The following is a 17,606-nucleotide window of genomic DNA, read 5'->3' as shown; positions in this document are numbered from 1 at the left end:
GGCAAGAGTACTGGAGTGTGTTGCCATTGCCTTCTTCCAAAAGTTAGCAGCCCTTATCAATGTGTAGTGAGGTTCGTAGCAATTTGTTCTTTCTTTCTCTGTTGTTGTTGTTCAGTCACTCAGTCATGTCTGACTCTTTGCGACCCCATGGACTGAAGCACGCCAGGCTTCCCTGTCCTTCACCATATCCTGGAGCTTGCTCAAACCCATGTCCATTGAATCAGTGATGCCATCCAACCATCTCATCCTCTGTTGTCCCCTTCTCCTCCTGCCTTCAATCTTCCCCAGAATCAGGATCTTTTCTAGTGAGTCAGCTCTTTGCATCAGGTGGCCAAAGTACTGGAGCTTCAGCTTCAGCATCAGTCCTTCTAATGAATATTCAGGACTGATTTCCTTTAGGATTGACTGGTTTGATCTCCTTGCAGTCCAAGGGACTTTCAAGAGTCTTCTCCAACACCACAGCTCAAAAGCATCAATTTTTTGGCATTCAGTCTTTTTTATGGTTCAACTGTCACATCCATACATGACTACCAGAAAACCATAGCTTTGACTATATGGACCTTTGTCGGTAAAGTAATGTCTCTACTTTTTAATATGCTGTCTAGGTTGGTTATAGCTTTTCTTCCAAGGAGCAAGTGTCTTTTAATGTCTTTCTCTGTACTTTACCATATTGTTTCACCTTTTTATAGTGTGTGTTTTTCACATAAATAGTTACTTTAAAAATAACCCACATATGGAAAGACATCCTGTGTTTGTGGATTAAAAGACAATACTGTTAAAAAGACAATACTACCCAAAGTGATCTACAGATGCAAGGTAATGCCTATCAAAATCTCAATAACATTTTTTGCAGAAATATAAAAATGATCTTGAGAAAGAAGAATAAACTTTGGAGGACTCACATTACCTGATTTCAAAACTCACTACACAAAGCTACAGTAATTAAAACAGTGTGGTTCTGGCATGAGGCGGGGCATACAGACCAATGAAATAGAATAGAGAGAGCCTAAAAATAATCCCTTGGATATATGGTCAATTGATTTTCAACAAGGATGCCAACACCATTCAAAGGGGGAAAGAATGATCTTTTCAGAGAATTGTGCTTGGAAAACTGAACATCCACATACAAAAGAATGAAGTTGAACTCTTTCTTACACTATATATAAAAATTAACTCAAAATGGACCAAAGATCTAAACGTAAAACTATAAAACTCTTTGAAGAAAACATAGGGCAAAAGCTTCGTGTCATTGGACTTGGCAATGATTTTTTGGATATGACACCAAAAGCATAGGTAACAAATGAGAAAAAATAGGGCAAAATCTTTGTGCCATTTGGCAATGATTTTTTGGATATGATACCAAAAAGCAGAAGGAATCATATGAACAAAAGTTTAGAGGAGAGAAAGAATATGCAGATTGGAGAATAGTGAGACTAGCTTGGCTGGAAAAGAATTTGCACTATAAACAAGAAAGAAACCTGGAGTGGTAAGAGAGCATCAGATTTATAGAATCTTAAATAGTTGAATATTTTGAATTTAATGAGTTTGGGCAGAATAGCATAGTTGTTAGGACAACAGATTCTGGAGCCAAACAGAATTGAGTCAAATCCCAGCTCTATAACTTACTACCTGTGTGACCTTAGGCAAACAGCTTAACCTGAGCCTCAGTTTCTTGATCCTATGAAGATGATAATGCTAATAATAAGGATAATGAGGTGGTTATACAGTTCCTGTTAAAAGATCTGGCACATAGTAAGTGCTCAATACAGCCTATCTCTTCTTATTAGTACTCAAAAGGTAATGGGAAGCATTCTAACTTTATACACAGGAGAGAAAAAGGTGAAATAATGTTGATTTTTTAAAAAGCTACTTTGGTGTTGATTGTGGAAGTCAGATTAAACTCGCAGAGGTAGGAAATCTATTAGAATATAATTAGAATATTATTACTGTAATCTAGACCCAAGGGACGGAAGAAAGTAGTAATGGGAACAGAGAAGATATTGTCAAGGAAGAATTAATAGGATTAGATGCTTAATAGGATACAGTCGAAAAATAAGGAAGAACTGAAGATGAACCTATAGCTCTGAGTCTTAAAACTGGGAGACTATTTTGATGCCATTATGGAAAATGAGGGAAATTGGGAAAGGAAGTTTAAGAAGTTAATCAGTCTTTTAAAACAATGGAATCACATTTTCAACAAAATGTAATTGTTAGTATAGTTCTTCCATTTGACATTTATTTAGATGCTTTTGTATAGTGAGAAGCTCAAAGTATTTTGTAATTCACTCAATTCACAAGTAAAGAGCAAGTTTTCCCAGAAGTAGGACAGAATTTTGCATATTGTTTTTCCCATTGAAAGTTGGAGCATTCCCCAACATCAACTATTTTAGGATCGTTAGTAGAAGTGGGTGGACACTTCTATTATTTATATCTTGCCAATTTCTCAAATGGATATGAGATAGTTTATAATAAAATAAGATTGTTAAAATAAGGATAAAAGGTCAAAAGCTATGTAACTGTCAAGGGCAAAGAGTACTGTATGGTAGAAACCTAGGTTAAGGAGATTTGCTGCACTTGAGCACTGAAGTTGGTTTTCAGTCCCGTAGTATCTAAAAAGAAAATAGTAAGTCACCCACTTTTGCTCTCTGAAGGAGAGTATGCCTGAGAGATTTTAGGTGCCCAGTGGCACATTCCTCAATGAATTCTTGTTGAAAGAATAAAACAATTTGCAAACTAAGATCAAATTAAGTTTCTTTAAAACAAGTTAAGCTATTCCCTTAGAGAAGTAAGAGACAGTAGGTACTTTGCAGGTTCCAAGGAAAACTCAAAACCAAATCACAGAAATCTAATGTCATTGCTTTGTTGTTATTCAGTCTCTAAGTCACGTCCACCTCTGTGACCCCATGGGCTACAGCATACCAGGCTTGTCTGTCCTCCATTATCTCCTGGAATTTGCTTAAATTCATGTCCATTGAGTCAGTGATGCTATCTAACCATCTCATCCCTCTGCCACCCCCTTCTCCTTTTGCCTTCCATCTTTCTCAGCATCAGGGTCTTTTGCAATGAGTCAGCTCTTCACATCAGGTGGCCAAAGTACCAGAGCTTCAGCTTCAGCATCGTCCTTCCAATGAATATTCAGGGTTGATTTCCTTTAGGACTGACAGGTTTGCAAAATTATTATAGACCTTATGCTTACACAATGTTATATGTTAATTATATCTCAGAGCTGAAAAAAAAAAAAGAAAATTAACTTCTCACTTGATGTTCTCAAGCTCTCTAATGCCTAGAAAACAACTAACAACTAGAGTCAAGGAGAAATTGTCCATTAACTGCCTAGTATAAAAAGGGTAACTTAAACCATACCCTTACTTAAATGTTGACCCAGAACCTAATATTAACTTGGGGCTGTGTGCTTATTTTAAAATAAATGCAAATATAGTCCAATCAGTTTGTAGGAAATACAAGGAATAAAAGAGTATATCAAACACTGGCACCTGGAAGCAGAATCAAAATGTGGGGCTTTTCACAAGACAAATGGCCTATTTCTTCAGTAAGTAAGTGGCATGGAACAAAATCAGGAGAGGAAGGCTGTTTTAAATAAAAGTAACCTAAAAGATCATGGCTGGAACATGTTTGAATCACTGAAAAAGGCATTTTTTTGAGAATCAGGAAAATTTAACATGGACTTGTTATTCAATAAAATTAAAGAATAACTCCGTTAGATGTGACAATGGCATTGTGTTTATGTGAAATAAAACATCCTCAGATTCATACAGAGTATTTAAGGTTAAAAAGATATCAGAGATATACTTAAAAGCACCCTCCTGCCCCCAAAATAAAAGGGGATAGTTGAAAAATGATGTACAAAATATAATCAATAGTTAAAACTGGATACTGAATACATGGAGGTTCTTTTTTGTGTGTTTTTAAATTTCCATTAAACAACTTTTAATGTAGTGTGCCAGGCACCACACATATATTAAATCTTTTCATCCCCACAATAATCCTATAACGTAGCTACTCTTATTTCCCCCATTTTACTAAAAAATGAAATGAAATTAAATAATTGCCTTTGTTAATGTCAGAGTGAAAGTTCAAAATGTAATGAGGCAAGAAACACACATTTCTGTTTTGTACCTAAAAGGTTAAGTTTAATAGCTAAAAAGAAGTCATGGTTAAAGAAGACATGTAAAGAAATATGCAACTTAAGATATTTATCAGACCATTAAACTGCTGAAAATAACCCTTAATTTTCCACTCAGTCAGCACCCAGATTGAAAGTTAATGTTGTTTCTGTTTTCCCATTTCATTCATTTTCTACTTGTGCTTCATTTTATTTTAGTTTTAATTTTTGTTTTACAATTTTATTTAAATTTTAAAAGTTTTAATTTATTTTTTACTGAAGTATAATTGACCTACAATGCTATGTTAGTTCCAGGTGTACAACACAGCAATTCAATATTTCCATATATTACAAAAATGATCACCACTTGTGTTTCATTTTAAATGTTTATAATATATAATCTGCCACTATAGAAGTAAGTTGCTTTACAGTTTATATTAATAACCAGTTAAATTAGTCCTGATTTTCAAACTTCATAATCAGATAGAAATATATAATCAATTTTTAAATATCTGGTCTAATTTAGGGGAAGAAAAGAAAACTGCACAAATAAACCAGAGGTCACTTTAACTACTAGCTTTAGGTTCTTTCATTAAGAATGTCTTAAATGGCTACATACTCACAAAGACAAAGAGCAAAAGAATATCTTACTCATTAAAAAGTAACTGCTAAGTCACTTCAGTCGTGTCCGACTCTGTGCGACCCCATACACGGCAGCCCACCAGGCTCCCCCGTCCCTGGGATTCTCCAGGCAAGAACACTGGAGTGGGTTGCCGTTTCCTTCTCCAATGCATGAAAGTGAAAAGTGAAAGTGAAGTCGCTCAGTCATGTCTGACCCTCAGCGACCCCATGGACTGCAGCCTTCCAGGCTCCTCCGTCCATGGGATTTTCTAGGCAAGAGTACTGGAGTGGGGTGCCATTGCCTTCTCCGATTAAAAAGTAAAAGAATCCTTTAAACCATACTTTCTTGCAAGTGGATGATAAGTGGGGCCTACGGAAGCCATGGTGCGGGAGAGAGAAGGAGAGGAAGCAGGAGCTGGAGAAATAAAACCTAGGGTTACAGGACAGTCTGGGTTTTGTGCCACTGGAACTTGGTGAGAGTAGCTGTAAAAGAATTCAGTAATTTTGGGCTAAGTCTTGGCTTGATATTTGTTAATGCTGAACATCTTTGGTTTCTGACCTTGTAAATTTCTTGTAGGATGAAATGAGCCCACAGATGGGACCTATTATAGTGCTAAGTGAATAATAAGTGCTTAATAACAGTTAAGCTCCCCAACTTGAACAAAAGTTTGCTTGTAGTTGGGTGAAAAAAAAAATCCTGGTGATTTAATCTTTTGAATTCTGTGGCTAAGCCTTGGAAAAATCAAACATTTCATTCTGTATTATACTTTTACTATTAAACACACACACATACAACATAAGACAGATAGAATGTGTCCCTGAACTCAGATCACTGAGAAGTGAACACAAAATGATAGCATAAAGATCATTAAATGTGTCAAAAAATTTCTGCATCTGGGATTAAGAAAACTATGATAAACTATGACTATTATGAACTTGAAAATTAATTTCCATATATAGCATTCATCATCTTTGAGATCCCTTGAAGAAGCTAGATTCAAGGTAAAAGAGTATGCAGTATTTCAGGAAACTATCAATTTATTAAAATAGTTAATAACCCAAATAAATAGAGGTCTCCTTAGTTGTTTTGGATTTTGGTGTTTTTGCTTTTTTTAAAGAAACCATTCGTGGAATTAAAAATTTAATCACTTGTGACCTCACTTAGAATTATTTGACCATAGGTATTTACTTTTTTTAATGAATAGCTGTCAGTTTTTCAAAACTTCCTACCTGTTTGATTTGATGGAGGTGACTGACAGAAGCATGACTGGGAGAAGATAGCACAAACTGGAATTTAGAAGATAAAAGTCAAGTTTTCTTTAATGTTTCTGATTATTTCTAAACATTAAGTCAATGTTGAATGGCCTAAAGTATTTCTTGAGTGCCTGATGCATGCTATCAATAGCACTAATTAAATTTAAAGATTTAAAAAATAAAAAGTCCAATTGGATCTTGTCTGAAAATTATACTAATTGAAAATCTCTATATATCATAACAGAACAAAATAACCATTAACATAAATACAGGGCAGAAGAACATCAATAGAACAGTTTATCTCTAGCTTTCCCTTCTCAAGGCTCGAAGATCTTAAAATCACTTCATTTTTCCTTGCCAGTTTTAGCTCATTATCGAAACTTAGTGATAGGCATCAGAGAAGGCAATGGCACCCCACTCCAGTACTCTTGCCTGGAAAATCCCATGGATGGAAGACTCTGGTAGGCTGCAGTCCATGGGGTCACTAAGAGTCGGACACGACTGAGCGATTTCACTTTAACTTTTCACTTTCATGCATTGGAGAAGGAAATGGCAACCCACTCCAGTGTTCTTGCCTGGAGAATCCCAGGGACGGGGGAGCCTGGTGGGCTGCCGTGTATGGGGTCGCACAGAGTCGGACACGACTGAAGCAACTTAGCAGCAGCAGCAGTGATAGGCATTACCCAAAAAAACCTGAAATGGTCATTAAATCAGTAGCTAATGTAATAAGCATGAGCTTCCCTAGTGGCTCAGTGGTGAAGAATCCACCTGCAATGCAGGAGACACGGGTTTGATCCCTGAGTTGGGAAGACCCCCTGGAGAAGGAAATGGCAACCCACTCCAGTATTCTTAAAGCCTGCCAGGCTCCTCTGTCCATGAGATGCTCCAGGCAAGAATACTGGAATGAGTTTCCATGCCCTCCTCCAGGGGATCTTCCCACCCACATCTGCTGCGTCTCCTGCTTTGCAGGCGATTCTTTACCTGCTGAGCCACCAGGGAAGCCCAAGAGTCAGACATGACTTAGCAACTAAACAACAACAACAACAATTTAATAAGCATACTAAAGAAACAAACAAAATAACTCCAAACATCTTGAAATCTATCTGGGGAAACTGAAATTTCATAATAAAGAATGACTAAGGGCAATCACTCACCTAGAGCCAGACATCCTGGAATGTGAAGTCAAGTGGGCCTTAGAAAGCATCACTACGAACAAAGCTAGTGGAGGTGATGGAATTCCAGTGGAGCTATTTCAAATCCTGAAAGATGATGCTGTCAAAGTGCTGCACTCAATATGCCAGCAAATTTGAAAAACTCAGCAGCAGCCACAGGACTGGAAAAGGGCAGTTTTCATTCCAATCCCAAAGAAAGGCAATGCCAAAGAATGCTCAAACTACCGCACAATTGCACTCATCTCACACGCTAGTAAAGTGATGCTCAAAATTCTGCAAGCCAGGCTTCAACAGTACGTGAACCATGAACTTCCAGATGTTCAAGCTGGTTTTAGAAAAGGCAGAGGAACCAGAGATCAAGTTGCCAACATCCGCTGGATTATCTCAAAAGCAAGAGAGTTCTAGAAAAACATCTATTTCTGTTTTATTGACTATGCTAAAGCCTTTGAATGTGTCGATGACAATAAACTATGGAAAATTCTGAAAGAGATGGGAATACCAGACCACCTGACCTGCCTCTTGAGAAACCTATATGCAGGTCAGGAAGCAACAGTTAGAATTGGACATGGAACAACAGACTGGTTCCAAATAGGAAAAGGAGTACATCAATGCTGTATATTGTCACCCTGCTTATTTAACTTATATGCTGAGTACATCATGAGAAATGCTGGACTGGAAGAAGCACAAGCTGGAATCAAGATTGCTGGGAGAAAGATCAATAACCTCAGATATGCAGATGACACCACCCTTATGGCAGAAAGTGAAGAGGAACTAAAAAGGCTCTTGATGAAAGTGAAAGAGGAGAGTGAAAAAGTTGGCTTAAAGCTCAACATTCAGAAAACTAAGATCATGGCATCTGGTCCCATCACTTCATGGCAGATAGATGCAGAAACAGTGGAAACAGTGTCAGACTGTATTTTTCTGGGCTCCAAAATCACTGCAGATGGTTATTGCGGCCATGAAATTAAAAGATGCTTACTCCTTGGAAGGAAAGTTATGACCAACCTAGATAGCATATTGAAAAGCAGAGATATTACTTTGCCAACAAAGGTCTGTCTAGTCAAGGCTATGGTTTTTCCAGTAGTCATGTATGGATGTGAGATTTGGACTGTGAAGAAAGCTGAGCACCGAAGAATTGATGCTTTTGAACTGTGGTGTTGGAGAAGACTCTTGAGAGTCCCTTGGACTGCAAGGAGATCCAACCAGTCCATCCTAAAGGAGATCAGTCCTGGGTGTTCATTGGAAGGACTGATGCTAAAGCTGAAACTCCAATACTTTGGCCACCTCATGCAAAGAGTTGACTCATTGGAAAAGACCCTGATGCTGGGAGGGATTGGGGGCAGGACGAGAAGGGGACCACAGTGGATGAGATGGCTGGATGGCATCACCGACTCGATGGACATGAGTTTGAGTGAACTCCAGGAGTTGGTGATGGACAGGGAGGCCTGGCGTGCTGTGATTCATGGGGTCACAAAGAGTCAGACATGACTGAACGACAGAACTGAACTGAACTGAAGGGCAGTCACGTTCAAGGAATTCAGCACATTTTACTCTTGCTTGGTCAGATACTTGTCTAGGCCAGGGGTCCCCAACCTATAGTGGTCCGTAGCCTTTTAGGAAGTGGGCTGCACAGCATGAGGTATGTGAGTGAAGCTTCATATTCTACTCCCCATTTCTTGCATTACAGCCTGAACCATTCATACCCCACTCCATCACCCCCACCCATGTCCATGGAAAAATTGTCTTCCACAAAATCTGTCCTTGGTACCAAAAAGTTTGGAGACTGCTGGTCTTGGCCCTTTGTCTTTTGAAGGACTATTTTCTCCTTTTTGGTCTTTTCTCAAAGCTTATGAAGAACCATACAAGAGGGAGATGAAAGAACAGAGAGATGTAAAGCTGTGTGAAAATAAGGCTTGAGAATTATGTTTAGAATTCATTTATCCATTCCGTCTGTAGCCTGATTGGCTCCTGAAATGCTAGATGATGCTAGATAATGAATATAACATATCTTACATTCACATTATATCTTAAGATCACATTGAATTGTGCATTTAAACATGTTTAATGAGCACCTACCATACGCGAAAGCCCTGTGCTAGATCCTGAGGATCCAAAGATAAATAAGACATTTTCCTGTCTTTTAGAAATTCAAAGTCCAGGTTGGGAGAACTAGGCCACAGGTAAGTGCCAGGACAAGCTAGGATTCGTAGGAGTTCAAAGGACAAAGAAAATAATTCTGCCTAGGGTGTTGGAGCTGGCTTCACAGAAGAGCGCAGGAATTCATTAGAGAAGAGAAAGGAGGCTATTTCTTTTTTTTTTTTTATAAGCAATTATATTTTTTACATTTATTGTTTTTTTTAAAAAAAGTATTTTTAACTGAAAGATAATTGCTTTACAATATTGTGTTGGTTTCTGCCATACAGAAATGTTACACTTTTAACCTGTCAACTTTTTTTTTAAGTCTTTTTAAAAATACATATTTATCTGTTTATTTGACTGCACCAGGTCTTAGTTACAACACAGAGGCTCTAGAGCTCATAGGGCTCACGAGTTGTGCTCAGGCTTAGCTGCCCTGTGACACGTGGAACCTTAGTTCCCTGACCAGGGATCAGACCAGTGTCCCTTGTATTGGAAGGCAGAGTCTTTTTTTTTTTTTTTTTAATTTTATTTTATTTAACTTTACAATATTGTATTGGTTTTGCCATATATTTCTGGGAGTGGAAAGAGATGCTCAGGTAGAGAGGCATATTTGGGAAACAGAGAAGCTCAGGGTGGCTGAAACTTGGCATATGGTAGAGCATGACAGGAAGCAAACTTAAGGGAGAAATTTGGTTGAAACCAGGTTGTTGTTTTTGGACTTTAGCCTTTGAGCCCAATAGGAAACCCAAAGAATAGGTCTCTCTGAGTTCTTAAACCTCAAGGGTATTTTAGACAAGAAGATCATATCTGTTTTTGAAAGGCTACCCTAGCAGTGAATGCAGAACAAATTGACGGTGGAGGGAAGAGGGACTAGAAGCAGGGTCATGGACCGGGCAAAAGATAACAAAGGATGGGAGGGATGAAGGTAAGGAGGCAGATTGGAGAAATGATAAGAAAGTAAAAGGAACTAAAGACTGGCCTGAGGGTTCCAGCTGAAACTATAGGTAGATAGTGGCCAAGAAAGGCAGTAAGAGGAGCAGGTTGCTGGTGGGGTGGGGGAAAAGAATGAGTGCTCAGAAAATGTGTGTTGGATAAACAAGTGTTCTTATGAAGCAGATAGTCTGAATTGTTATTAGGTTTTACAATTTGTTATATGACTTTAAAGTCGCTCAGTTGTGTCTGACTCTTTGCGACCCCATGGACTGCAGCATGCCAGGCTTCCCTGTCCATCGCCAACTCCCAGAGCTTGCACAAACTCATATCCATTGACTCGAGGATGCCATCCACCCATCTCATCTTCTGTCACCCCCTTCTCCTCCTGCCTTACCTCACCAATTATATTTTGCTTAAGATAGTTCTGAAATCAGTTTTTTTCTTATTATTTTCTAGAAGGTGGAGGAAACAGCCAAGTTTCAATAACATTGACACATCATTAACCAAAGTTCATAACTTATAGTAGAGTTCACGCTTGGTGTTATACATCATGAGTTCAGATAAGTGTATAGTAACACAAATCCATCATTACAACATCATACTAAGCAGATTCACAACCTATTAATCCTGATCTTTAATTTTTTTCAACAGAAATTAACTCACTTGTTTCTCATTATGAAACAATTGATACATGCTTAGTATAAAACATAATTAATGAGGAAAAAAGCATCACCCACTATCCAGAAATGGCCATAGTAAAATATTTCAGTGTTTATTTTTCCAGATACTATTTTCCAGTTTGAGTTTTTTATTTTTTCTAATAACACATGCCAGCTCTGCATCTGGAGCACCTGAGCTCTTAGCTCCTGGTCTGCATTCTATCAAAATGTCTACTGTTCATTAAATTCTGTGCAAGTGCAGTTTAGAAGGTGACCAGTATACACCCTCAAATGCATACATGTTAGTCAAAGCATATACCAACTTTGATGCTGAGTGGGATGTTTTGAACACTGAAACGGCCATCAGGACTAAAGATGTGGTTGAAGTCAACATCATCAACAATTTGACCATCTACAGCAAAGAACAGAGGCATAATATTACTTTTGCCTGTCAGAGAAGGACCGAAAAGGGACTTGCATCAGCAGTGAAGACAGACTTGTCCAGCCACCTGGAGAAGGTGATTTGGGGCCTTCTGAAAACACCTGCTCAATACAAGGATTCCAAGCTCAATGGCTCCTCTGTGAAGGGGCTGGTGACTGATGAAAACTCGCAATGAAATCACCTCCTCAAGGACCAACCAGGAGCTGGAGCAAATAAAAAGTCTACAAGGAAATGTACAAGAGCTGCAGCAAACAAACAGTCTACAAGGAAATGTATAACACTGATCCGGAGAATGACATTATTTCTGATACATCTGGCAACTTCTGCAAGCTGACTGTTACCCTTGAAAAGGGTAGAAGAGCAGAGGATGGCTCTGTCATTGACTATGAACTGACTGGCCCAAGATAACTGAGATCTCTATAATGCTGGAATGAGGAGGAAAGGAACTGATGTCCCCAAGTAGATCAGCATCAAGTGTCACCTCTGGAAAGTATTTGAAAGGTCCAAGAGCAATAGCCCTTACGATCAAGAAGGAGGACAAAGGAAAACGCTTTCCTGAATCTGGTCCAATGTATTTAAACAAGAAGCCTCTGTATTTTGCTGACTAACTGTACAACTCCATGAAGGGCAAAGGAATTCATGATAAGGTCCTAATTAGAATCATGGTGTCACTTTTCACTTTCATGCATTGGAGAAGGAAATGGCAACCCACTCCAGTGTTCTTGCCTGGAGAATCCCAGGGACAGGGGAGCCTGGTGGGCTGCCGTCTATGGGGTCGCACAGAGTCGGACATGACTGAAGTGACTTAGCAGCAGCAGCAGCATCCTGCAGTGAAGGAAGGGGACACATTAAAAATTGGGTCTGAATTTAAGGGCAAGTGTGCTGGGGCCCTGTACTACAACATTCAGGAGGACAGCAAGAGTGACTACTGGAAAGTGTTGCTTTGCCTGAGTTGTAGGGGTGATGCCTGACATGTAACAGGTGTCCAGAAGTGGGCCATGTGTGCTTCCAGCTGACAGTTCTACAAAATCAGTTTGCTATTAACAATCCCCTTGTGCCCATCCCCGTGAGGATGACCTTAGCATTGCCTTTTCCCCCACCCTGCCTAAGCACTCCTGGTTTTCCAAGCAAGTCTCTCCTTTTACTCAAAGAAATGAACGTTCAAAGCAGTCAGAAGTAAAATCTATGATATAAAACTCTTTGCTTGCCTCTTTTGCACTGCATGGTAAATAGAAGCAAAACAAAATCCAAATATATTCCAAGTACCTTTCCATGTTAAAATTTATCTGCAACATCATTTTTAAAGTCTTTCCATGTTAAAATTCACCTGCAACACCATTATTATAGAAGTACCATAATAAGAAGCACCTATTTATGTGCCAGACGTATCTTAGACCACTCAATTCTCACAACTCCATGATATAGATATCATTATTGTTTCACTGTCCCCATTTTTTTTTTATTGGCCATACTCTGTGGCTTGTAGGATCTTAATTCCCTGACCAGGGATTGAACCTATGCCCCCTGCAAAGGAAGCACAGAGTTCTATCCACTGGACTGTCAGGGAATTCCCTATTGTCACCATTTTAAATTTAGAAAACTGAAGGCCAGAGAAATTAAGCAACTTGCCTAGTAATACAGCTAATAATTGCTCGAACTGGGACTCAAACACAGATAAGGAAGGTCATTTATTTAATCTGTTCCCTGTTGCAGGACATTCATACTGTTGCCACATATAAATAATGCTATGATAACAACCTTTAAGCTAATCTTTACATATATTCTTAATGAATTCTTTAGGATAAATTCATAGAGTTGGAATTTCTGGATCACAAGGCTGTTGATACCCATTGCTGAACTACCCTCCAGAAAGCTCATACAAATTCACTTTCCAGCAGTGTTATGAAAATCTTGATTTCCTTGTACTTCTCCAACATTAGATATTACTGCTAATTTTTTTAAAATTGTATGTCCGGATTTCCTTGGTGGTCCAGTGGTTGAGAATCTTCCTTGCAATGCAGGGGGACATGGGTTCAATCCCTGGTTGGAGAACTAAGATCCCACATGCCACTTTGGAGCCTGCATGCCACAATTAGAGAGTCTGTGCATTTTTCCATGGACCGTGATGAGATATCATGTGTCACAACCTGATGCAACCAAATAAATGTTTTTTTTTTAAACTGTATGCCAACTCTTAAGGGATATTATAAAAGTAATCTATTTTCCAAAGCAAGTAGAAAACACTGTGATTTATCCAATAAAGAGTTTTGGATATTCTCTCCCAATGTACCCCAATATTAGCAGTAATCATTGAGAAGTTGTGCAGTAACACGCACCAAATCTTAAAAAAAAATTAGTTTTACCTTTAAAAAGTTCTCATATTTATTTCCACACACATACATATCTTTAAACAAGCAGAATTTTAACATGTTTAATTCATGCTACTGATGCTCATATCATCATTATTCAAATGCCCAGAAAGTTTACAATATAGAAGGTGCAACACTAGGTTTATAAGATTTACAATCTAATTGAAAAGACATGATTACTTGAACTTAAAAATATAATACAGTCTATGTACAAGGTGGTGCTTTATCTAAACGATAAATGATTGCTATTGAAAACAAAACAAAAGAAGAGAATTGCACGGTGTGGCAAACTTCTAATTATGAAAGACTTCCTGGAAGTGATTATTTTTAACTGATATCTAAATGAGTACACATCAAGGCTATATATTGTCACCCTGCTTATTTAACTTACATGCAGGGTACATCGTGTGAAATGCCAGGCTGGATGAAACACAAGCTAGAATCAAGATTGCCAGGAGAAATATCAATAACCTCAGATATGCAGATGATACCACCCTTGTGGCAAAAAGCAAAGAGGAACTAAAGAGCCTCCTGATGAAAGTGAAAGAGGAGAGTGAAAAAGCTGGCTTAAAACTCAACATTCAGAAAACTAAGATCATGGCACCTGGTCCCATCACTTCATGGCAAATAGATGAGGAAGCAAAGGAAACAGTGACAGACTACTTTCTTGGGCTCCAGAATTACTGCAGATGGTGACTGCAGCCATGAAATGAAAAGATGCTTGCTCCTTGGAAGAAAAGTTATGACAAACCTGTGAAGTGAAAGTTGCTCAGTTGTGTCCAACTCTTTGCGACCCCATGAGCTATACAGTCCATGGAATTCTCTAGGCAAAATACTGAAGTGGGTAGCCTTTCCCTTCTCCAGGGGATCTTCCCAATCCAGGGATTGAACCCGGGTTTCCCACATTGCAGGTGAATTCTTTACCAACTGAGCTATCGGGGAAGCTCATGACAAACCTAGACAGAATATTAAAAAGCAGAGACATTACTTTGCTGACAAAGGTCCATCTAGTTAAAGCTATGGTTTTTCCAGTAGTCATTTTTGGATGTGAGAGTTGGACCATGAAGAAAGCTGAGTGCTGAAGAACTGATGCTTTTAAACTGTGGTGTTGGAGAAGACTCTTGAGAGTCCCTTGGACTGCAAGGAGATCAAACCAGTCAGTCCTAAGGAAATCAGTCCTGAATATGCATTGGAAGGACTGATGCTGAAGCTGAAGCTCCAATACTTTGGCCACCTGATGTGAAGAACTGACTCATTTGAAAAGACCCTGATGCTGGGAAAGATTGAAGGCAGGAGGAGAAGGGGACGACAGAGGATGAGATGGTTGGATGGCATCACCAAATCGATGGACATGAGTTTGAGCAAGCTCCGGGGGTTGGTGATGGACAGGGAAGCCTGGTGTGCTGCAGTCCATGGGGTTGCAAAGAGTCAGACACAACTGAATGACTGAACTGAACTGAAAAGACAGGAAGGAATTGGTTTAGCTTCAGACAAAGGCTCAGAATTTCCTAATGGGAAAAACTTTATCCAGGAAATCCTGAGAAGATTGCCTGACTGAAATTGATGACATCAATAAGGATACAGTGTGAAATGTCTGTGGAAGGTAGGGTTTGAAACTGAGCTGAGCTAGATAATTATAAGCCACAATAAAACTTTTAAATTGAACAAAATATGGATCAAATATTGGACATGGTTGGTCTTTTAGTAATAACTTGGAAAATTAATTGTAGAAAAGGCATTTAGAAGAGAATTCTCCCAAAGGTTAAGTACTATAGGTGGTATATGCAAGGGAGTTGCTTCAGGTAATTTTTCTATATGAAACGAAGTTTTAAAATAGAAATAGTTTCCTGAGATGTCAATAAATGTCACTGGTATCCTTCGTGTATTAATAAATTTCCCATTGTGTCATTCTCTCACACTTTAGGGGAAAAAAGTCCTTGGGAGGAAGCAAGAGTACTGGCACCAGGAATGGTGTCACAGGGCAGGGAGGGTAGGAGTGGAAGCAGGGGCCTGGGAGGGTGCTGGGTGAAGCTGATTCCCAAGTGTTCTCTCTAGTGAAGGAATTAAGATAGGAGGAAACATCATGCTTAGTTCCATTTAAGAGAAACCACAGAAAACTAATATTGTAAAGACATTAAATTTTAAAAATGCTTAACTTTCCAAGGTTTGCTAATTTTAACCTATTTCTTACTGTAGTTACTAGAGATAAAGCACTTAGAAAATTCTGAACAAGGGTTATATGCTGTTTATGAATGCCTCTGCCTAGTTCCCCAAACAATTTAAAATGGGTTATGCAGACACTGAACATGAACTGAACGTAGGATAGAAGGACAGAGCATAAAGCAGGATAAGGAATGTATTACACACTCACTATCACGTGGGCCATAAATTAGATTTAGAGTTCGTAGTTGCCAATGTGTAAAACAAAACCAAATCAGGTAAACAAACATTGGTAGCCATAAAACTAAAACAGGCAAATTGCTCAAGTAAAGTCCAACTGTTCCCGACAGGAAGATCACAAACTTTTCCTGCTTTTGCTGGAGTAGAGGGAGGTGGAGATGGAGAAGACAGAGCTGCACCAAGTTTAACAGAGTTTCCAGGAACAGAATTCCTAGTGGAGGAGTTGGAAACAGGCATGCCAACCTCAGAGGTTTCAGGGGATACAGCAAAGGGGTAACTTGGGGGAAGACATAGTCTCCATAAGCAGAAGAGGACCTCCATTACTGCTCATCAGAAGTGGGGTGGAATGGTGCTTCCCTGGTGGTCCAGTGTTTAAGACTCCATGCTCCCATCGCAGGGAGCAAAGGTCTGATCCCTGATCAGGGAACTAAGATCCTGCATGCTGTGTAGTGTGGCCAAGAAAAAAAAAGTGGGGTGGGGTGGAGTGATTTCCTGACAGTGGTGAAGAAAAATTTGAGCTTAATTAAGAAAATAATTGTGAGATAGAAGATTTTTACAAGGTTTGTACATATAAATCTCTATTTGTGTGTTAAATGGCACCCATAATTCTTTATAGCTCAGGGCTTCCCTTATAGCTCAGTTAGAAAAGAATCTGCCTGCAATGCAGGAGACCTGGGTTCGATTCCTGGGTTGGGAAGATCCCCTGGAGAAGGAAACGGCAACCAAATCCAATATTCTTGCCTGGAGAATCCCATGGACAGAGGAGCCTGGCAGGCTACAGTACATGGGGTCGCAAGAGTCAGACACGACTTAGCAACTAGAGAGAGAGAGATGATTATAAATGTCCTCAATCACCACATTTTTTTTCTAAAACACTGTTCTGCCTACAATTTAATACATTAAAATCAGTGCCAGTTAAATTTTTTAAATTGTGGTAAAATATACATAAAATTGGGTGTTAGTTCTAAAAGGTCTTGTAAATCTTCATAGAACCGTTCAACTTCAGCTTCTTCAGCATTACTGTTTGGGGCATAGGCTTGGATTACTATGATATTGAATGGTTTGCCTTGGAAACGAATAGAGATCATTCTGTCATTTTTGAGATTGCATCCAAGTACTGCATTTCGGACTCTTTTGTTGACCATGATGGCCACTCCATTTCTTCTGAGGGATTCCTGCCCACAGTAGTAGATATAATGGTCATCTGAGTTAAATTCACCCATTCCAGTCCATTTCAGTTCGCTGATTCCTAGAATGTCAATGTTTACTCTTGCCATCTCCTGTTTGACCACTTCCAATTTGCCTTGATTCATGGACCTGACATTCCAGGTTCCTATGCAATACTGCTCTTTACAGCATTGGACCTTGCTTCTATCACCAGTCACATCCTTTTCATTATACGGGACTGGAATGCAAAAGTAGGAAGTCAAGAAACACCTGGAGTAACAGGAAAATTTGGCCTTGGTATACAGAATGAAGCAGGGCAAAGGCTAA

The 17,606-nt window shown here is 39.1% G+C and overlaps 1 protein-coding gene and 1 pseudogene across 2 annotated transcripts in view; one reads left to right on the top strand and one right to left on the bottom strand.

The window, feature by feature from the left end:
• LOC102403165 (P2R1A-PPP2R2A-interacting phosphatase regulator 1) overlaps positions 1–17,606 on the bottom strand; it is a 68,352-nt gene that overhangs the window by 31,200 nt on the left and 19,546 nt on the right. The gene's annotated exons all lie outside the window — the stretch shown is intronic.
• On the top strand, positions 10,524–12,664 carry LOC123331798 (annotated as a pseudogene).

Source organism: Bubalus bubalis, chromosome X (assembly GCF_019923935.1).
Source record: "Bubalus bubalis isolate 160015118507 breed Murrah chromosome X, NDDB_SH_1, whole genome shotgun sequence".
In the NCBI taxonomy this organism is placed as follows: domain Eukaryota; kingdom Metazoa; phylum Chordata; class Mammalia; order Artiodactyla; family Bovidae; genus Bubalus; species Bubalus bubalis.
This window is presented reverse-complemented; position numbering and strand designations above follow the sequence as displayed.